The following is a 23,059-nucleotide window of genomic DNA, read 5'->3' as shown; positions in this document are numbered from 1 at the left end:
ATGGAGATGGTGAGTACCAGGACGAAGTGGAGGCAATGGTCTCAGGGAACCAGCAAGAAGGTCTGTAAGGCTCAAAGCGCCGATTCCCACGGCTAAGGACAGTCCTAGATTCTCTCCTATGGATACCTGCCTACCGTCCGCTAATCGAAGAAGTCCTTATGTTCACATACTTGCTTCGAAGACTTAAGCATTTGATAATAGTTCAACTTAGAGAACGAAGGATCGGAGCTTCTCAGATCCTTCGGGCCTTAGGAGATCAAGGCAAATATTAATGCCCTGGGTAAATGCAGGAAGGCGAATCTTGGATACTTCGGGTTCCTTTTGCTCTAACGGAAGACCTCAAGAGTCAAGCCGGCACTGTTGTCCTGCATGTCCGACAGAACTGGTTTCTCCTCCCGTAAAAGCTCCCTGGGACTAGGTAAGGGATCCAGATGACCGGAGGTCTTTTCCAGCTCTTAAACTCCTAAATTCTGCGTCAACACAAACTACATCTTAGAAATCCAACCACACAGAGACTCTAAGCCCTAAATAACTTGAAGCTGCACTCTGGTTAAGCTTCCAGGATTTTCCCAGAAAGAGAGCCATCCTCCGTCTTCCGTACTAAGGGGAAAGAGAGCCCTGGGAAAGAAGAGCTGGGATTTCCACCTGCCCCACGACACCCTTCACGCCTGCCCATCTGCCAACTGAGATTTCCGGTAGCTCCAGAGGAAGGAGGCACATCCTGTCTTCCTGGCCGTGTTCCCTGAGAGGCAGGAGAGCTCTACTAAACCAGACCAGGGCGGTGGGGGGGGTCGAGGTTCGAACCCAAGGGCTGAAAGAAGCCAGTGAATTGCCTCAGGGGCCCATGGTATTTCTCCACTGCTACTGCGAACAAGTCGCTCTCTACCTTCCAATTTACACGGTTAACAAACAGAAAAATGAAGCACCTGACCAGACCCCGTTTGCAAAGCCCAAATAACCAATCTGAGTAAAAAAGAGGCAGAGGACTGACCCATACAACGCACAAAAGGCACAAAAAAAAAAAAGAATTCGCTGTTCCACCGGCTCCTCTAGCTGATCCGTTGCAACTGGGATGATAAACTTTAACTTCTCCTCAAGTTCAACACAGTGCGGCTGCAATCTCATCGTTTCTCAGCAGCCAGGTAAGGCAGCCTGGCAGAATTCTCTTCTTCATGCTCGGAGTCCTATTCTCATGTAACGCCGATGTGATTACAGACTATTATTTCCTCACACCCACAGTTTGTAAGTGATAAAACCCCCAAATAGCTTCCAATGCAAAAATGCCTGCAATGATTTACTGCATCGTGTTCAGACTGGTGGCTTCGTTCTGACTTCAGGCCTCCACACAAGAGAATTATACCCCTACAACTAGTGTCTAATTAAAACATAAACCATGGGAGATGAAACCGCCCGCAAAGGAAGATGCATTTAAGGTTCACTTACTGACAAAAGACGCTTCATGAAACCTATAAAGTACTTTAACTACAGGAGAAGCAAATCCATGACCCAGATTATGGGGTTTCAAATTCTAGACATTTAAAAAAAAAAAAAGGCAAACTTTTTTTTTTTTGGAAACACAAGAGTTCTTTTATATAATGTACCGTGCTGGTCAAGCCTGGTCACCTCCCTCAGTGTTGAAGCGAGACACAATAAGGTAATAAGGGATTCTGTTCTGTTTCCAAAAGCTCAATGAGGAGGTCATAATTCAGAAATTAAAACTCAGGCTGCTTTTCACAGCTGCGGGGGTCATGATGAGTCACCCTATCCTAAGCCAGGAGAGGCTGGCACTCCCCCTTCGTGAAGCTACCTGACGCAGAAAGCCCAAGTGTAGCCTGCACCCAATGAGGGGGCAACACAGGGCTGAATGCCCAAGTTGTAGGTCACAGAAAGTCTGCAAGAAGGTACCTCGGGTCCTTAACGGTCACTCAGAACAGTCCAGCACGGAGTGCTCTACGAAATAGCCCTGACAGAACGATCATGAACACTTCTCTAAGAGTTTATGGCTTTTTTTATCCCCCCCCCCCCTTCAATAGTCATTTAAGCAATTTCATCAGCCATTTAAACAATGGCGGCATGGGGTCAGGAAATCCTGTTCACTATGTATATATATCTCAGCCCCTAGGACAAGCCTGCTAGAGAGTAAGAGCTCGATAAACCTTTCTGGAAACATAAGACTCAAGTGCAAGCTCGCTTCCCACTAGGTTTACCCACATATGGCCTGCCTGTCCCTAACCTTACGAACATCCAGGGCATTTTACAGTGGAGCGCATGAAATCTCTATTGTTTTCTTAATGTAAATTACAGCTACCCCCATAAAACACTCCCCACAGTGCTAATCCAAAAGGGCTGGCTACCCTTCTCTCCCTCCCTCCCTCTCTCAGCAGTAAGCTTGCCAACATACCAGAGCCCTCCTACTCAATCCACCTAGTTCCCTACAAGAAAATGGCACCCATCTGGAAATCCACGTGGCCTCATAGGGCCCAAACCTAATGACCCTGTCAGAGTCCCGTACCTTGAGCTAAATACTGACTAATTCCTTCAACAAAACACTTAATTCTCTGCAGCTCCAGCTGCACAGGCTCCCCCCCTTCCTCTCTATCACTCAGGACTCTCCCATTCTGTTCCCCCTCCCACCCGCTATATTCAATTATACATTCCCAAATCACAATTTTCAAATCAACTGATATTCCACTCATGCCTCCAAGTTGACAATTCCAAATAATCCCCTCCGACCTTCCCTAGACACCTTCAGGCCACGTGGCTCTCTGGGCAGATGGAATCACGGAAGATTGGACAGTGTGGCACTGAACAGAGAGAGATCCTTTCCTGGATTCCTTTGGGATGCTCCCCTAAAACCAAGTATCTAGTCCCTTCTGGTTTACTGGTCAGCTTAATAAAAGACGACAAAGAGAGGCTGTAGCCACTGTCAGGAGTCCAGTGGCTTTATTCTGGTACAAATTCGGTCACCCAGAGTGTATCAGTTTTTTTAAGTTTTTATTTGAGAGAGAGAGAGAGAGAGAGAGAGAGCAAGAGAGCGAGCGCACACACGAGCAGGAGAGGAGCAGAGAAAGAGAGGGATAGAGAGAATCCCAAGCAGGCTCCACGCCGTCGTCATGAAGCCCAATGTGGGGCTGGAACTCACGAACTGTGAGATCACGACCTGAGCTGAAACCAAGAGTCGGATGCTTAACCAACTGAGCTACCCAGGCACCTCCCGAGTGTGTCAAGTTCTTTTTATGAATTTCCTTAAAGATTTTTTTTAACCTCTTGCCATTGGGGTGTCATTAAGACCTGAGTTTTTACATTTCACCCCATTATTGGGGAAGCACAATTCAAGCCCCCAAACAACCAAACATACCACCTTCCCTCGTTCCCATCCCCTAATTCCTTAACCTGTAGTTCCCCAACCACAAAACAAAATGCTCTGCAAATACTGCTATAAATAAGAATATCTTGGTCTCCTGACCCAATTTTAAGAAGAAAAAGAACAACAACAACAAATCACAAGGATCCAGGTTCACTTTACTATTCTGACTACTAAAAGTCACTTTCTTCAGCAAATGGAAAATTGAGCATTAAGGCTTTACGAAGTAAAAGTGAAAAAAAAAAGCAGAAGTGACAGGAATTTCTTATCACTTGGAAAACCTCTGCCATTCTTTGAAATAACTGGAGAATGTCTCATCAAAAATGGCAGCTGGTCAGGAATTAAACTTGAAATGCTTATGGCCATCATCTTTTATTGAAAGAAAAAAAAACAAACTACAGCATGACCCGTAACGGCTCCAAGTCTCATAATAAGACACGTGAGAACATGGGAGCACCAGCCTAGCGCATGAAGACCCCACACTTGTGGGGGATGGCATCACCTGACAATACCCCAAAGCTCACATCCAGGTTGAAGATTTGCAAAGCCTGCTACCACCTCCTTTTAGTTTAAAATGGGTGGGAAAGGAAGACATCACAAATACCTTTAAAAAAAAAAAAAAAAAAAGAGGTGAGTTTCAATATCTTGCCCAAAAGGTCACACAGCTGGAGAGAAACGAGAGCTGCCATGTGAGGTCAACTGGTCCACGCCAGAGGGCAGGTGCCCAAAGTTTCAAAACTCAGTAATTTAATCTCAGGGAGAAAACGTCAAACATGTAACTCCCAATGACTCCTAATTGGTAGTAACATTAAGATTACTCATTTCAAGAGGTGAATGTAAATGTTATATGAAAAAACAATCCATGAGCAGCTCTAGCTGGAGGCCGGTAGAAGAACAGGAAGGGGAGGGATTATTACTTACTGGTCTCTACAACTACCTCAGTTCTAAGGTCATCTCTCAAGGCATCCTTATGCAGTCTGTCCAGGTCTGACTGGTAGTTATGGCTTTAAATTCTGGCCATCTTGACTTAGAAGGGAAGACGAAGATGGAAATGCATGGATTAGAGGGAAACATTTCGGGTTTTTAAAAACCTTTTCTAGCCATTACAATTAATTTAAAAACGAAATAGGACCCATCCGATGGGAGGTACTTCATTTCCTATCACTTGCGAGCAAACTGAGTAAGAAGAGATTTAAGCATCACAGATAGAGTGACCAAGTAATTTATCATCCCAACCAAGGACATCGTAAATAATGATACAGGAACAACTGGTGGAAACGGGGGCACAGGTCAACCAACCAATTATACTAGGTCCCTTCCAGGAGGTAGGAAGCAATGAGGCAATGAGGTCTAACAGCAGAGATCATTTTGAACCACATCACCAAATAAAAATAACGCCAACTAGGAATGCAGTGTGATACACACCTGTGTTTCAAACGGACATCCAGAACCTCCCACCAAGGTTTTAAAGGTCAGCCTGCTGGGGGGGGGGGGGGGGGGGGGGCGGCGGGGAATCCCTAAGGACAGGCACCATTAAAGATGGCATTACATTCCACAGAAATCATTCCTGCTTCTACAGGGAGGGGGCACAGGAAGTCAACTGTTCCTCATGGTAAGTAGCGTGGGGGAGGGGGGACGGATTGGGAGGGAAGAGAATTCACATTCACAGGTAGGAAGAGCTTCGAACACGAAACCTCCGTGGTATATAAGCTTATACAAGTGCGAAGACAGGATTCGTGTTTGGATGACAGGAGCTACTGGAAGACTTAACCAACACCACCTCCCTGTGTACATATCCTATCTCTATCCACCTGGTCCAGGCTTGGGAATGGAGGGATTTGTGACTTTCCAGCCCTTTTTAAATGAAAATGAAGTGATGGAACACCCTGGGTGGCTTAGTCAGTTGAGTCCGTGAGGCTCCTGGACTCTTCATTCTGGCCCGGGTCAGGATCTCAAGGTTCCCAAGTTGAGCCCTACACCGGGCTCTGTGTAGAGAACGTGGACCCTGCTGGAGATTCTCTCTCTCCCTCTCTGCCCCTTCACTGCTCACACTGTCTCTTCCCCCCTCCCCCCCACCCTTCCTCCCTCTCAAAATAACATTAAAAAAAAAAAGAGAGAGAGAGAGAGAGCGAGGCGCAACTGGGTGGCCCAGTCGGTTAAGCATCTGTCTGACTCTGACTTCGGCTCAGCTCATGATCTCTGGGTTCAGGAGTTCAAGCACCAGATCAGGCTTTCTGCTGTTGGCACAGAGCCCGCTTCGGATCTGGACGCTCCCCCCCCCCACCTCTGCCCCACCCTGTTCAAACTCTCCCTCAAAAATAAACATGAAAAATAAATTAATAAAATAAAAAATGAAACTGCAGTGCACAATGCCCAATTCCAATACTCACCCCTCCCCCCTAAGTTGTATTAACAAGAACTAAACACTTCATGGGGGGGGGGGGGGGGGGGGGAATCTGACAAATACACAGAGCCAAACAATAAGGAGGCAAAATCTGAAAGACCGGGTTGGTGAGGGAGGGGAGGAGGAAGAACTGATGGCATCTTCTTTCCTTTTTCCATGGAGAAGGACTGGAAACCTATCCACGAATGCCTTTTCTTCTCAGAAGCAGCTCTGCATATACCTGCTGGTAAGTCGCCCTACTTAACACAATTTGTTGTTGTCTGAAATGCCAGCCTCTTCTATCAACAGTTTGGGAAGAGAACAATGAAAGCATCCTCCCCTCCAAAAAAAGGTGGGGGGGGGGGGGTGTTGTTGACTTCTTGGCACGGATTCAACATAAACAAGGATTTATGAAGCCAAAAATAAGTAAGAGAAAATACTGAAGAAAAATGTGAGAGGTAGAACTTAGGCTAAAACTAACATTTCTTCCCTTTTAACAAAAGGCGTTTTCTCCGTTACAAGACTCTCGCAAATCCATTCGATGCCGATCCACTTTCTGTCAATTCCATGAACTGGATCAACTGTCAATATTCAAAACAGCAAAGAAAGATCAGGGGAATATTCACATCTAGAAAGACAAGTGGCCAGGAAACCACGGACTTCCTGAATTCGTGAAGGATGTTGCTCCGCCGTGACTTTAAATGAAAAGCACTTCCAGCAGCAAATTTTCTCCGAGAGACACGCTTCCTGGGATAAAGCAAACAGCCTAAAAATGCTTATGCAAGGAAGAGTTTTACTTCTTCCAAACTCCCATTAAATAATGTGTACTTATCTTTGATTACCGCCTATTTATATTAAAAAAAAAAAAAGCCACAGCTGAAATTGGATTAAGAACTTCGGCTCAAAACGATTTATTGCATAACACAACTCTGACAGCCTGATTCTCCGGCCACCAACTGAGCCTTTATAAAAATCTGCTGGGCAGCTGCCAAGTCAGCTCTTTTGCGTCTGAGCATGTCAGACATTGCTGTTGTCAAGGCAGCAACAGCATGGGCTGCAACATCCCCACGTTCATGGTTAAACGGCACAGCCAGGGAACAGCACAGAGGGCCAGCAACACAGGGTTCCACCTTCCTGCAGCCCTTCCTCTGACAGTCTGAGGTCTCGACAACATCAAAAAGGCCCAAGATCTACAGCAGGGTTATCTCCAAGAATCCAGCAGGAATCTGGGTTGACCATCTTCGGTGTAGGGAGTGGGGAAAGAAAAGAAAATCAAGTTACAAGGAAATACTTGACCAGGGTCTTTGGAAAGACCCGTCAGAATGGGGGAACGACTCGGCATCAGCAGTGGGGACGGGGACTCCACAAGGACGTCATTTGGGAATACGTTCTTAACAAGCAGGTTCCCAAAGGACTCCTAACGGATTTGGATTTTTTCATCATTAAAGCCTTCCTATCTGAAGAATACACTCCCCCGCCCCCCCGGCCCCGCGCAACAAAATTTTCCCCAAATGGCATATTCTAAACCTGCACTAACCAAATGGCCATGTGGCTATTTACAAGTCATTAAAAACGATGCTCCAAGTTGCACTAGACACATTTCAAGGGCTCTACAGCCACATGTCTCCCCTAAAACGGACAACACAGCTACAGAAGGTTTCCATCATCACGGGAAATTCTAGAGCACACATTTGCACTTAATTGGATGGGGTTTCAAGGACTGTGTGCTACTTCCTCCTGCATTTCCACACGGTCCCCGAGACTCCTCAAAATAGGTACCTTTATGCTCAGCTTAGCAGGAAAATTCTGGAATATTCAATACTTTGCACAAGAATCCGAGTCTCCAGTAGGGGAGAACGATGTGAACTGCAAATAGCCACCCCTATATATAGCTCTCTGAAAAACCGGTCTCAGTCCTCCTTGCTACAGTGGCCTTGCAGTTTTGCAGGGAACATATAGGAAATCCGGGGGGTGGGGACTTTTGAGTCTACAAGTAAGCCCTGAAGACATAACACGTTAGTATGCCTTCAAGTCATTTTCTAAGGAATCTCCTACAGAACAATTCCTCCAGAATTAAGACTAGACAAAAAAAAGCCCCATCTTCCACCAGCCAGTTTCCAAGCACCAACAGAGTGACCCAAACCACTGAGGTGGATTCCTGCCCCCCACCTCCTGCCAGGACCAGTCAAGGGTTATGGGCCTTGAGCCGCGGCGGGGGGCGGGGGAGGCAATTTTTACCCTTCTGTTTCTTCCCCAGTGTCGGGGTCATTTTAGGAGTTTGACCAATAGCTGGCGTCTGCTGGCTTTTCTGGCTCAGCAGCGCCCCCATCCAGAAAATAAGTGTAAGCGTATATACGTGCCCAGGGGACGGACTGACCGGCCAGGCTACATGACAAGCCAGTAGGTTGAATTTGGCCATTTTACGCAAACTTTTCAAATTTATGAAGGCTATTTCAAATTACCAAGTTATTTTCAAACAGTTCCAATAAACCCTGTCCTTGGATTGAACATATAAATGGACACTGTGCCACATTTGTTCCAATACGTACTTGTCCCCTTTTCTCATTACCATCCAGCCCTCTCCAGACCGAACGACCACCCCGGAAGTGCTCTGTGCCAGGTCATTACAGGCACGGGTCTCCAGAAACAAGGCCAATGTCGGTTTCCCCCTCCATTAGCACTTTGCGTTAACAATGAATGTGGCAGGCCACAAGATACGTGTTTCTTGCACATATTCTCCTCTCCAAGTGGCCTACAAAGTATTCACACAAACATTCCTAAGTGACACACCTTAGGCACAGAGGTTGTGAAAAAAAAATCCCATCCTGATGGGTCGGTGTGACCACTGAGTACCTGCCGGGTGCCCTATCATCTCTGTGTTCCTGACCCAACAGCCTGGGGTCTAATACAGACTATGTACTCAAAACCATTTCGGGGCGCCTGGGTGGCTCAGTAGGTTGAGCATCCACCTTTGGCTCGGGTCACGATCTCCCAGTTCGTGAGTTCGAGCCCCGCATGCATCAGGCTCATGGCTGTCAGCACAGAGCCCACTTCGGATCCTCTGTCCCCCAAACCCCCTTTGCCCCTCCCCCGGCTCACGCACGCCCCCCAAAATAAACGCTAAACACACACATACTATGAATGAGCACTTATAAACAGATGGAAAGCGTAAAGAAAATAGTAGCCTGGAAGGAAGAGAGACCTGGGTTCCAATTCTAGAACTCGGTTTCCTCGTGTACAAAACCAACGACCCAGGAGGATGACTGCCAACTTGAGCATCCGTGAGAAGCCATCACAAGGCTTGAAAGGCCCCCAGATTGTGGGCCCCACGTCCACTCTCTCCCAGGTAATGCTGATGCTGCCAGCCCGCAGACCATGCGCTTTGAGAATCACAGGTGCACACTGACTGGCCTGGTGACAGAAGGCACTTCCACCTGGCCTACGAAAACTGTTCGGCCACCACGAAATGCACCAGAATTGCCAAACCTAATGCAAACTTTCTATCAGCCACCTGATTCTCCCCTGGCTTTCCTGTTTCCTCTCGGGGACCTTCCACTAGGATTCTCCTGCCCCCCCCAATCTGTAACGATCTTAACACCCATGATGTCTATTTCATTCTCTTAACACTCTCCTCCCTCCTCTCCTTGCTCCGACCTCCCTGTGGGATTCTACCTCCATCATCCCTGCCCCCGCCCTCCTGGCTGCCCAGGGTTTAGAATCTTAAGTGGGACTCCTGCTTCTTTCTCCTTAATCACGTTCAGTCTCTAAATCCACTTATACTGCTGTGTGTCCTTCCAGATACAGATTAAAACAACGCCCTCATCTCCCCTCCTACAGAGGAGACCTTCCAAAATGAGGGCCACCAACCAATCCCTAGTGCAACCATCCCCCCTCCCACACACACACACACACACACACACACACACACACACGGTCTCTAAAAACACAGCTACAGGAGTTACTCTCTAAAACAAAAAAAAAACCCAAAAAACAAAAAACCAATACAGATCACTCCTTCCCCTACATAAAGCTTTCCATGGCTCCCCTATGGCTACTATGGGAGACATTTCCAAATCTCTTTGGGGAGCCTACAAAATTTCTTTTACAACCAAGGCAACGTCCCTTCTAGGCTCTAATTCCCTCACAACTCAACAAGAGGTGGCAATGCTCACCTTGCAGCCCCACCTCAAAGCCAATACCAGGAAACCGGAGGACTGGTCTTCTGACTAAAGGAGCTCATCAGGACTTCAGTAATTCCACAGAAAATAAAGAACAGACTTTCGAAACTCACCAGTAAAGAGCTCATTCTCCATTCTCTTTTTCGTATCAATACTTTGGTACCAAGAAACACAGTCAATTAGGCTCCACAGTCCATTTGACCCGATTCACCACCTATGGCTGTAACCCATCACTCTTGGTTTTATATTGCACAGAATGCCCGATTCTAGGTTACCAGGGCCCTCTGTACAAGATAACAATTGTTTGTTTTCAATGTGATAGATTTCCTACAAGTTAATCTATTCCTAATCCGATGACGAGATTGAACTCTATCACTATTTCACACTGGTTTCCTAAACAAAACCAGAACCTTTCACTGGTTCCTGCATCCAAGCCAGTTTTTTGGGGGTTTTTTGGGGTTTTTTTTTTTTGTTGTTGTTGTTTAAATTACAGGTTTACTTATTTTTGAGAGAGAGAGAAACAGAGTGTGAGCAGGGGTCAGGGGTAGAGAGACAGGGAGACACAGAATCCAAAGCAGGTTCCAGGCTCCGAGCTGTCAGCACAGAGCCCGACACGGGGCTTGAACCCACAAACGGTGAGACTATGACCTGAGCTGAAGTCGGATGCTGAACCAACTGAGGCACCCAGGAGGCCCCCAAACCAGTTCTAAGATTTCTCCTTTCACACAGGACAAAAGTCCCTGCAGTTAACTCTCTCCATAAAACCCAACGTACCAGCACACAGGTTCAAGGAAGAGACTCGTGCTTACCTACAGGCTGACAAAGCTCCCTCAAAATCATGCGGGCTGACCGCCTCAAAGGTGACACTGCGTATGTCCAACCTTATTTTAAAGCAAAGCTGTTAGCGAAAGCAAATCTGGCTATCTGGAAGCAAAGTCAGGATTCTTTCGATGTTGACATTTCACAATGATAAGAGAAAACTCATGTCCTAAGCAAAGTGGATGTGAGTAGAGACTTTACCGTTCATGCTTCAGGCAGGATGTGTGAAAGAATAAAGCAGACACAGGCAGAGGACAATGTCGCTCTAAACGGGAAACCACTGGAAAATTTTGAGCCAAGAAGGAACCATTTCATGTACATTTTTAAAAGTTCCCACAGATTGCTGTTGAGAATTAACTGTGGCAGGGTGGGGTGGCTGAGGAGGGAAGCAGGGAAGGCCTTGCCATTTGCCCACACACGAAGGTGGGGGGGGGGGGGGGGTGGGGAGGAACACCAGGATGGTATATTTGGTGTGGCCGCCACGGCTGGTCACATTCTGCAGTCCCCTCTGGCAGAAAGGAAGGCACTTCTGGAAGGAGAGCTCTGGAGCAGAGAGAAGGGAGGAACCAGAGTTTAGTTTTTAGTCATCCCAGTCGTTACCTGGAACTTCATTTCCTTAACATGAAAACATTCTCTTCTAGAGCAGAGGTCAGAACTGGAGATCTGAGTGTAACTAGTAGTTTACAAATCAAACTTAGGATCAAGCTTCTGGTACCCTAAGTTACTGAGGGGCAGAAAAAAACAGGTTACATATCCACGTAAAAGTTAGAGACAAAGTCAAACAAAGGGCTGGCTGACCTGGAGTGGTTTTATGGCTAAGGTTTTTGGAGCCTTTAGGAAAAACGATGCTTTAAAATTTTAATTAGCATTTATTTTTGAGAGAGAGAGACAGAGCACAAGTGGGGGGGGGGGAGGGGAGGGGAGGGGAGGAGAGACAGAAAGAATCCAAAGCAGGCTCCAGGCTGTCAGCACAGAGCTCAAAATGAGGCTCAATCCTACAAACCATGAGATCATGACCTGAGCCAAAGTCGGACACTTAACTGACTAAGGTGCCCCAGGGAAGATGATGCTTTAAGACAAAGAGGGGCGCCTGGATGGCTCAGTCGGCTAAGCGTCCGACTTCAGCTCAGGTCGTGATCTTGTTGTTCGTGGGTTCGAGCCCCGCATCGGGCTCTGTGCTGACAGCTCAGAGCCTGGAGCCTGCTTCAGATTCTGTGTCTCCCTCTACCCCTCCCCCGTTCACGCTCCGTCTCTGTCTCAAAAATAAATAAACATTTTTAAAAAATTTAAAAAAAAAAAGACAAAGAATGAAAAGGGCGCCTGGGTGGCTCAGTCTAGGATCTCACGGTTCCTGGGTTCAAGCCCGCATTGGGCTCTGCGCTGACAGCACAATTTGGGGACCAGTTCCTGCCAGCTAATAGGTTTTATGTTTCAGGGCACAAAAGCTTTAGTATCTGCCAAAACTTTTTGTCTCTATTTCAAAGACTGAATTCTTGACCTTAGAGAATTTCTATAAAAGCAATAAGTGTATTAAGACATGCTGAATAACTATTTAAATAGTTAATCTGGTTTCCTTACTTACAGGGGTTTCAAGCGTGCAGCCTGCGTGGGATGCTCTCCCCACTCCTCGCTCTCTGCCCCTCGCCCACCCACTCGCCCTCAAAGCACATAAACAAACTTAATAAAAATCAAACAGAGTGAATGGAGGCAGAGGAGCGCAGATGGATGGAAGGAAGAACATGAGAGTTTTTACACACTCAAGAGTCCTTCTAGGAAAATCCACTTGCCACCACGGCCCTAATTCACAAGCGATGGCAGTTTAGCGAGGTGGCAGCGGTCAACAGAGGTACTGTGATGAGGCTTGAGCTCACCAGTTGCTGCTGGTAAGAAACTTCTATTCGGCCACGTCAAGTCCTAAATAAAAAATCAATTTCCGTCTGTGTCTCTCTCTCGTGGACACACACACCCTTCAAAAACATACTTTCTTCTATTTAGGCTTCACATGCAAATAAGAAAAACATCCACCCCTAAGCAGAGTCAGGCAACCAAGGAGACATGGGCCTGAGGCCTGGCTCAGAGGGAGTCAAAACACGGTCACAAGAGGACCCGTCCAGCAACTCGGGGACTAGGTGGCGAAGTTTTCAAGAGGTCACAAAAGAGATTTGTGTGGAGAGAAGACGAGGGACGACCTGTTCTCTCTCCAGAGACTCCAGAAAGGATCCACAACAGCCTGTTCTAGAAGCCAGCAACCCACAGACAGAACAGGGCGGAACGCTACAAAACCCAAAGGCGTACACCCTAAGACCCTGGAGGAAGAATACAGGAAAAAACCTGCTGAGTGTCAGAAGGTTTTTGTTTTACCCACCCCTAGGGGGTCACACCCCAAGGCCACACCTGAGCTGGGCTTTCTCTGTACATTCTTCCTTCAGGAAACCTCAAGCCCCTGAAGCAAGCAAAGATTCTCACCTTAGAAATACTGTTCTCTGGGTTTACCAAAAACCCATATTCTCATCTTGGCTGAGTACATCTTTCTCATCTCCATTGCTAAGGGCTTTTGGCATTCAGGTCTGAGCAGCCACGGAAGCTCATCCAACTAGAATGCTAGCTGTCAAGCTTGGCTGCCCTGGAAACCCCCTGGGGAGCTCTCCGAAGTACAGACTTCACCCCTATTCTGACTTCACTGGCCCAGGGTGTCCTGTGCGCCGAGAGAGTTTGAAAGACTCAGAATCACATCTCTAGACTCAGCCCTCGGACCATCTGTCTATCATCGAGACTCCCACCCTTGGTACAAATCACTCCAGGGCGTTAACGGGATCTATATTCTTACAACTCCCCAACACCAACCCTTGTACACATTAGAAGCTTAAGTAACTGATGAGCAAATGAAGCTAAGAAAACAAAAAGAAACTCAAGTAACTAAGGAAACCAGATTAACTATTTAAATAGTTACCCAGAACGTCTTAATACACTTCTTATTATTTTTACAGAAATTCTTAGATCAAGAGTCAGTCTTCTCTGAAACAGAGACAAGAAGTTTTAGCAGATACTAAGACTTTTGTTCTCTGAAACATAAAACCCATGAGCTTGAAGGAACTGAATCAAACAGCTATGAACTACTCAAAAGCGTCCAGAGTTCCCACTGAATGCAGGAAACTGCGTGTCTGAGTCAGAGATGGGTTCTGATTTGCCAGTAATAAATACAAAAATAACATCTCAGTAAAAGATCAGGAAACTAGGTTATGACTGGTCTCTGATTTAATTCTATCAGGAGGGAGAGATTCGAAATATAGATCATCTCTGACCCAATATCCCATCATAGGGAACTAAGCTAAATGAAGGTCAACTTACTAGGAGACAAAAGGCCTGCACATGTTCAGTTTTACTTCTCATTTACCTAATTCTCATTTACCTAAATCTCGAGCAACTGCCAAACGGCCCTAATTCCCAGGTTACCTGAAGGGCACAGCTGAAGCTTCTATCCCTCTTCTTGTGCCTGGGAGCAAGGATGGTCAGGCTTTGCTCTGGGAAATCTCCTGGCCACTGTTAACATATAATTCCACTTTTGTTTCCAGAGAGACTGAGTGGCCTGCCGGCTCTCTTTTTGTTCCTGACATTCCCCAGTTATCAAGGCAGCTCTCAAAAAGACCTTCTCTAACCCCACAGACAAGAGAAAATATATCTTGTACTTCTAACAGGACAGTAACGGATGGATTTTATCTTTAAGTTGATGAAGAAACACTTGGGGGATGGGGGAGAGGGGCGTGGGGAGTAGTCCTATACAAACACACACAAAAAAAATTTTAATGGCCAGTTGGGGTTCGACAAACTTTTCAGACCATTTTACAAAAGCCCTGACCTCAAAGAAAACACTTTCCAAGGCCAACATACATGCCCACACAAAGAAACACAGCAGGCGCTCCCCAAGGGCCAAAATAAAATGCTCTCTAGTAATTACCATAAATAGAAAAGGAGACGGGCTTCCTGAGCCAGAGTACAGAGTAAAGAAAAACCACCAGCAACAAAAACATCATAAACAAAATTACATGGCCAACAATAAACCGGGAGGAAAGCGGAATTGCTTCTCAGTGAGATGCAAAGAAACACATCTGGAACAAGAGGACGCGTCCATGAGCCTGCAGAGAGGGCTGTCACAGTAGAACATGCTGGTACCTTTCTTAAATACAGAAGCAGAATGCAATGACAATTGCTTTCCTTTGGTACAAACAGAGAAGTTTCTGAAACACCCAACAAATAAACTATAGCTGAACATCTGAGAAAAGATCTGCTTCTCATTACTCTGGGCATTTATGATTTCCCCTAAATTTGGTACAATTTTCCAATCGATTCCAATTTCTTGCTTAATCAATAGAGAAAATTGGAGATCCTCCCTCAAAGAACAGTCTGAGAACCTCTCAAATGAGCACATGAGGCAGGTGCCCATCAGATCAACCACACTAGCTCTCACTAGTATTATGAGGTTAGCAGTTAGAAATCAGACATGTACTGTATAAATCCTATCCAAAATGAATCTGTGATTAAAGATAAACACCACAGAAAATACTAGTGAAGGAAGAGCATGAAAGTAAGTCTACACACTTGCCTCAGAATCCTCACTAGCCTAGGGGCACCTGGGTGGCTCAGTTGGTTAAGTGTCTGACTCTCTTCAGCCTAGGTCATGATGGAGTGCCCCCATAGGGCTCTGCACTGACAGTGCGGGGCCTGCTTGAGATTCATTCATTCATTCATTCATTCTCTCTCTCTGGCCCGCTCTCTCTCAATACAAATGTTAAAAAAATAAAAAATAAAATAAAGAGCTTGTAGAATCATCCACTAGTATTCACAATAAAACCATAATAACTTCTTAGCAAGTAAAATAATCCAATTTCTTAATACAAAATATACCATTAATAGTGCAGCCTAGGTGAAGCAAAATTATCAGCTTGCTTCCTTTGGTTTTGTGTTCAATAGAAAGTTCGCCCAATATACTACTGAAGTTTAAAAAAACAGGCAATACAATATATAGACAGGCAGTTCCTTTATAACTTCTATTTCTGGAGACCCACAGACTTCCTCTTCACAAAGAGCAGGATGCAGCTGTGTGGCATTTGCTCCCTTCTAGAACCAAAGCCTTTGCCTGGCAAATAGTAGCGACCGAATCTACGGAATGTCATTCACTGATAGAATGGTTTCAACCAACATTCTTCGTTTTCAGTATTTCTTACTTCGCGTCCTTGCTATGGTCTGCAAGGGTCTAAACCCATCTTCTAAATCACTCTTTAGCACTCATTTCTCCTAGAATTCTCGCCTTCTGGATCTTCCCTTATCATCACAGTATCTGTTTCTCAGATACCACCTCCTCCCCGCCCACCAACAAAGTCTTCTCAGACCATCCTACCGCACAAGCTAAACAGCTGCTTCAACTTTCTTCACAGCATTGATCACCCATAAAATCCTCATTTTTCAGAGTATGTAGTATGTGGCTTTCTAAATTACCAACTGAGCCCCATCAGCAATGGAGCAAACTTTGTGCGCAGCGTTCAGTATGTAGCTGACCCTTGAACAGCACAGGTTTGAACTGCACAGGTGCGATTTTACATACAGACATTTGCAATAAATACAGCACAGGACTGTCAATGGGTTTTCCTTAGAATTTTCTTAACATGTTCTTTCCTCTGGCTTACTCTATTGTACGGACGCAGTATGTAATAACATAACATACCAAAAAAACCCATGTTAATTGACTCTTTATGTCACCTGTAAGGCTTCCGGTCCGTCAATGGTAAGCTATTAATTAAGTCGGGGGGGGGGGGGGGGCCGAAAAATTATACACAGATTTTCCACAGCGCAGGGGGCTGGTGATCCTAACCCCCAAGGTGCTCAGGGGTCAACTGTATTCAAAACTTGACTTCCCAGTTAAGCGTCCGACTTCAGCTCTGGTCATGATCTCATGGCTTGTGGGTTCAAGCCCCGCATCGGGCTCTCTGCTGTCAGTGCAGAGCCTGCTTCAGATCCTGTCCCCTCACTCTCTCTGCCCCTACCCTGCTCATGTTCTCACTCTCAAACATAAACGTTTTTTGAAAATTAAAAAAGAAAAATAACTTGCATTTCTAGGGTGAAACGTTTTTTTTTTTCCCACCCTAAAGAAAGAAACAAGGGTCAAAGAAATAAATTAGCTCACGTAGCTAACAAATTCAAGCGTGAATCCCAATCTCCCCATAAAAATCCTGGAATCTGGAGCCACATACAAGCTGTGTGATCTTGCCGACTGATGTCGCCCGTCTATGCCCAAACTAATGCCAAATGCATGCTGTCACACAGCACAAAAAGGGTGTCCAATGAGGGTCTACCCCCTCTGTTAGTGAGGGACAAAGGAACGAAACAGAACATGTGGCCTCTTTTTCTCCTGCTGCTGTTAAATTACCATAAACTAGCATCAAAACCACCAACTTATTTGCTTACGGTTCTGGAGGTCCCAAGTTCAACATCAGTTTCACTGAGCTCTCAGCGGAGGTGCTGGCAGGTCTGGTTTCTCCTGGGAGTTCTGAGGGGGGAGAACTCAATTCCCTGCACCTTTTTCAGCTTCTGGTGGCTGCCGTATTCTGTGGCTTGCGGGCCCCTTCCCCCTTCTTCAGAAAGCACCACCCCTACCCCCAGCAAGCTCCTTCACATCCCTCCCTCTGAGGCTCCTACCTCTGCTTTTATGAGGATCCATCCCTCTGGTGACACTGGGTCCACCTGGAAAACCCAGGACACCATCCCCATCTGAAGATCCTTAACGTAATCACATTGGCAAAGTACCTTTTACCGCGTAAGGGAACAGGTTCCGCGGATTAGGAGTTGAATAGATCAGGGGCCTCCAGGCAGCCTGCCAGAAAGTACATGTTGGAATCTTCACACCTGAATAACGGAGCGATTGCGCCAGACAAAATACGCTTCACTGCAGAAAACTGCCACACGTACACTGAGGTGTGTCGAGGGGGAGCAGAATGCGACTTTCAGCTGTCTATGAGGACGTTTCAGGAACACGAGTGGCAGAATTTCTGCCCATTTGTTTTTCTTTTTAGTGGAGATAGACAATCAGTTCCTAATAAAGTAAGAACACCTGAATAGGCCAACAATAAAGGGTGGAACTCCTAGGCTCATCTACAACTACCATTTCTCAAAGCTTTCACTCTGTGTTTCCCTAGAAACAGCAAAGTAATTGAGTGTTTCTATTGAAAAGGCTTCTTTTTTTTCCTGCATTGAAATCATGGCGAGTAGGGGAGTAGTGAACTGGTTGAAGGGTTTTACTATTGTTCTGACTTCTCAATAAAGAGGAACATGGAGCGGGCGCCTGGGTGGCTCAGTCAGTTACGCATCTTGAGCGTTTCGGCTCAGGTCATGATCTGAGGGTTCATGAGATCAGGCCCTGCTTCCGGCTCCGTGCTGACAGTGAGGAGCCTGCTTGGATTCTCCCTCTCTCTGCCCCTCCCCTGCTAGCTCTCTCTCAAAAATAAACATTTAAAAAAAAAAAAAAAAAAGAGGAACACGGAGTGCACATCAGGAAGTGGAACACCTAATGTGACAGGGTCTTCCCTTCTACGTCTGCAACTGATTGTTAGAATTTTGTTAATTTCCCTGTCATTACATTTGGGGATAAGAATTTTCTATTTTTTTTTTTATTTTACTATTCAAAATGAGCCCTTCCTGGGTCATGATTTTTTTTATGTTTTCATAAACAGAGACACCTCCAAACTACTCTTTTCAAAACTAGCACGAAAGTCGAAACTTAAATAAAGAAGTCACAAATGTGTTGAAAATTTCTCAGATACAAGGATATGAATTACTCAAGATCTCGACTCTAAGAGACATAAATGGATAGTAAACACATGAAAATACGCTTTGACAGCATTAGTCCGGCGGGAACTGCAGCTCAAAACCACAATGAGATACCATTCCGTCCCCAGGAGGATGGCTATCATCAAACAGACGGACAATAATAAGTGTTGACAAGAACGTGGAGGAGTTGGCTTCCTCATACATCTCGACAGTAATGAACCCTGGGGCAGTGGTTCTGAAAAACGGTCTGGCTCGTGCCTCAAAAGGTTCACGAGAGTCATACCGTATGACCTGGCAATTCCACTCCTAGGTGTGCACCCAGGACAAGCAAACGCACCATCCGCGCAACAACTTGCAACCGTTCGCAGCAGCTTTATTCATGATGACCAACATGTAAGAAGTGGCCATCAACTGAAGAATGGATAAAATGTGGCACGGATCCCGGAATGGAAGTATTGGCTGGACGATAAAAAGGAAGAAGTACTGATCTAGCTCAATGAAGCTGGCCTCTGCAATTAACCCCTGCTGGGCTGCACTACTCGTAACTCGTAAAAACACACTCCACTTTGCACATTCAGCGAGTGTTTCCTCCACAGTGAATCTAGACTCCTAAGCACGTGTGAAAAGGAAAACGCTGGAGCTGCGTGATGCCTTTAAATGCAACGTCTGTTCCCTACACGACAGGACCGCCATGCAAACTACTTAACAGACATCCGGACGACTTCGTGTTCACAGTAGGTGAAGGGAGGGAAAGGAGTTAACTAGTAAGGATGGGGAGGGAAGGAGACCAAAGATACAGCAGCTTCCCCCGCATGGCCCCCGCCCACACCGTTTCACCCATTCGAGAAAACGCAGAGAGGCAGGTGCGTGGCTCCTCGGGGGCTGCTTCTTCGGGAGTCTACGTCGCAGCCAAGGAAAAAATCTGCTCGCCTACAGGCATGGCGCATGTGTTACTAGGAAACAACGCACGGATGGGGGCCAGTGTGACATGAATGTAGGGGGAGAGAGGAGGATCTAAAGAGAGTTTCTTGTCCACGAGTCAAAGGGCTGTACTTGTTAAAACCTACAGCCTCCCAGGAATCCCAGCGAAGCATGATTGCTCAGATGCACGGCGGCCTTTAATGGGTTCTGTTATAAAGAATTACATGTCAATAAATTAATTTGAGTGTAAGACACAGACAGGATTTCAGGGAGGAGGGGGGCCGGGGGGACGAGCTAGCGGTGAGGACAAGGATTGGAGGGAAGGAAGGCGCCCGGCCTGGCCTCTGAGGAGCCAGTGGACGGAGCTCCACTGCTGCATCGGAGAGAAGTGGGGGCAAACCACTCATGGGGGGGGTGGGGGGATAAAAAAAAAATAAAGAAGATAAAAAAAAGAAAAATCAACACAGACTTCAAACACCTCGTGCGTGACCTGGGACTCGGTGCAGAAATGCTCCCAGAGACGAGCGCAGATAAAGGAGTCTAGGCTCCTTCTGACCAACTCTCCAGCCAAGCCCCAAACTAGCCTGGACAGAGTCGTCTCCTGAGATGTGATCAGCAAAGGGAAGCTGGGAGCGGGGGTCCTGGAAGAAGCACCAGGGAAAGTGACTCAGGCCGCCTCTCTCCCTGCCAAAACGAAGCAGCTGCCGATGCCAACACGTCCCATTTAGAACGCTGCACAAAAGCATGTGCACGGAGGGACCACACAGCGACTTTTCAGAAGCCTAGAATAACTTCCAAGTTTAACCCGTGAAGTAGTCACTTCTTTTTAAAAAAAAAAAAAAAACACGAAAAACAAAAAATCTGCCAATATAAAAGGCACCCAGAGAAACAGGTGCTTTTCAGAGGCCACAGGACACCAGGCTCATGGGACACAAAAGCGCCTCCTTGAATTGCCAGGACACTGGGCGTTTGCACCAACATTTACACAGGATGGCAGTGTGACCGAGAAAGCCTCAATAGCGGTCAGAAAGGCTTGCTGGGTGGAACCTTCCTCGGAAGAGAAGGTATGAAAACCCAGACCTCCTGCTCCATCATCACAGTGTCTCTTCGGGACACTAGATGCTAGAAGAAACGTTTCCTCTGGCTGTTGAGCACAACCACCCCCACCTGGTGGCTAGCCATGGGCGCAAAACCGGGGCTCTGCCCAAACTCTGCAGGCCTCTCCTCGAGTTACCTCATATTCGCTTTTCAAGTATCGACCGAAGTGTCTCTCTTCACCTCAGAAACGTTCTCCTCAAACTGTGAGAACATGCTGTTCGCCCATTTGAGCAAAATGCTTACTCACAGATCCTCAAAAATGGTTGGCTCCCCCACTGGACGTGAGCTAAGTGTTCGCATTTAGCAACATCCACTTCCTTCACCAACAAGGTGCCTTCAAGTAATGGCGTCAACGAATATGAAATTCAGCGTTGCGTTTATACCTAACACCGCACACACACTGTTGTCAATCAACTGTGACCCGATCCCTCAGTGGTGCAAGACACCAGCTTCGTGTGCTTTCCATGTTCTTTCTTTCGGTTCAAATTCTCCTGCCTTTGGGTGCCCCGGAAAAGTCAGTCCTAGTGGACCTAAGGGAACTTCATCTATTTGGGGGCCACCGTTCTTTTTCGAGGTCCTCTAAAACATTTGGTGGTGCTCTGGCATGAAAACGTGAAATTCTGGCCACAACAAATATTCGTTTCGCTAATATGAAATTTGCAGCCTGCTGCTTTCATCTCTGTTGCCTTTTGTTTGCTCAGAATAACTTTACAAGATGATCTGGCACTGGAACGAAGTCTTTCTGAATCTTGTTTAAATCGGGGTTAACTGCACTACGGGAAGACCCAAGAATGCCTAGAACTCGACGCAAGGAATGGCAATATGAATTCACCGTGACCAAATTCTCTCCGCCTCGGGCTCCGGAAAGCACGTCACGGTTACCACCCGGGTTATTTCTTTTAGGCTTTTTAAAAATATGAAAACCAAGAACATCTGAAAAATCAACAAAATATGACAATTACTGAGCACCACTGGTCAGGAGCATTAACGTTCCCCCATCGGCTATACGGTCTCCATGTCATTAATCAAGAGACGTCTGTTAGGCAAACACGTAAATGGATAACACGTTTTAGTAAATGTCTCCAGACAGAAATATTGAGAGACAGAGTGAGCCACACCAGAAGTCTGGTGGTCTGCCTTCATTGTGAAGGCAGCAAAATGCAGGGTGGTCACTTCCGGTGCCTGGTCAAGAACAATCATCTATAATGGCCTCTCCGGCCCATTCGGCATCTACTCGTGCCTACATTTTGCTCCATGTTCCCCAAAATTCTGGTCCCGAGTCGGATCAGATGCTGTGTATCCACAGACTGGGACAAGTCCAGCAGTCTTACCCAACATGTAGCCCTCAGATACAGGTGGGCCCAGTAACCATCTCCAAACCAATCTCTAACTTTCATCGTGTCACGGATGACTGAAGATCACTAAAATTAAGAGCGATCAGATGCGACATCAGTGACAAACGATCAGGAGTCATCGAAAACACAGTTAAAATGATGCTTGCCTTGTCTCTGAAACACAACAGGCAAGGATTTTTGACTAGAAAAGATGGCCAGCCGTATGTGTTAAGATAAAGGACAGAGTAAGAAATCGCTGTTTGGGGGCACGTGGGTGGCTCAGGCGGTTAAGCGTCCGACTTCGGCTCAGGTCATGGATCTCACAGTTCTTGAGTTCGAACCCCACTTTGGGCTCTGTGCTGTCAGCGCGGAACCTGCTTTGGATCCTCTGTCCCCTTCGCTCTCTGCCCCTCCCCCGCTCACTCTATCTCTCTCTCAGAATAAATAAACACTTAAAAAGAAAACTTAAAAAAAAAAACCAAAAAAACAAGAAATTGCTGTTTGGGACCCACTGTATCTCCCGGGACTTTCCCTCACGATGACGGACAGAAACAAAACTGCAGCCTGGGGAAGGGAATGAGGGGCTTGGTGTCTCCCTCTCATTTAGACCTCCCTCTGTGGTGTCCCTTCCTTTTGGTTTCAGTGCTTCTTCAGGGAGCAACTCGTGTCTGGCAAGCCAAAACCCACCAGAGGATCTTTTGCCAAAAGTGCAATTACCAAGCTGCCAGTTCCAAAACCCAATCCCACTTCTAAAACCGTGCTCTTTAATTTGTGCTCTACCTCCAGACTGAGCAACCCTGGAAATAGAAATGGGAATTTTCCAACCTGGAAATAGCTCTCACGGAAACCTTCTCTCTAGCCATTCTCTTTGGAATAACCCAGTTGGGTCTGCTTCACTCACATGCACCCAATTAGGGCACATAATGTGGTTGTGGGCAGTGGATGCAGACTCTAAAAATTTACCCGCCCACAAAATTCCATTCTCAGATGGAACATTTGGGTTCAGCATCTCCCATCACCAAAAGGAAGCCGCCATCTTGGATTAGAGAACAAAAGCTGAGACAGCAATTAGGTCCTTCAGAAGGAACTAGTATAAATCTACCACATTGCCTATAGATGAGCTACAACCCCATGGATAGGATCT

At 46.4% G+C, this 23,059-nt stretch overlaps 1 protein-coding gene across 5 annotated transcripts in view; it reads right to left on the bottom strand.

Moving 5' to 3' along the window:
- JARID2 (jumonji and AT-rich interaction domain containing 2) overlaps positions 1–23,059 on the bottom strand; it is a 270,402-nt gene that overhangs the window by 147,880 nt on the left and 99,463 nt on the right. The window lies entirely within an intron of this gene.

This window comes from Acinonyx jubatus, chromosome B2 (genome assembly GCF_027475565.1).
Source record: "Acinonyx jubatus isolate Ajub_Pintada_27869175 chromosome B2, VMU_Ajub_asm_v1.0, whole genome shotgun sequence".
NCBI lineage: Eukaryota > Metazoa > Chordata > Mammalia > Carnivora > Felidae > Acinonyx > Acinonyx jubatus.
This window is presented reverse-complemented; position numbering and strand designations above follow the sequence as displayed.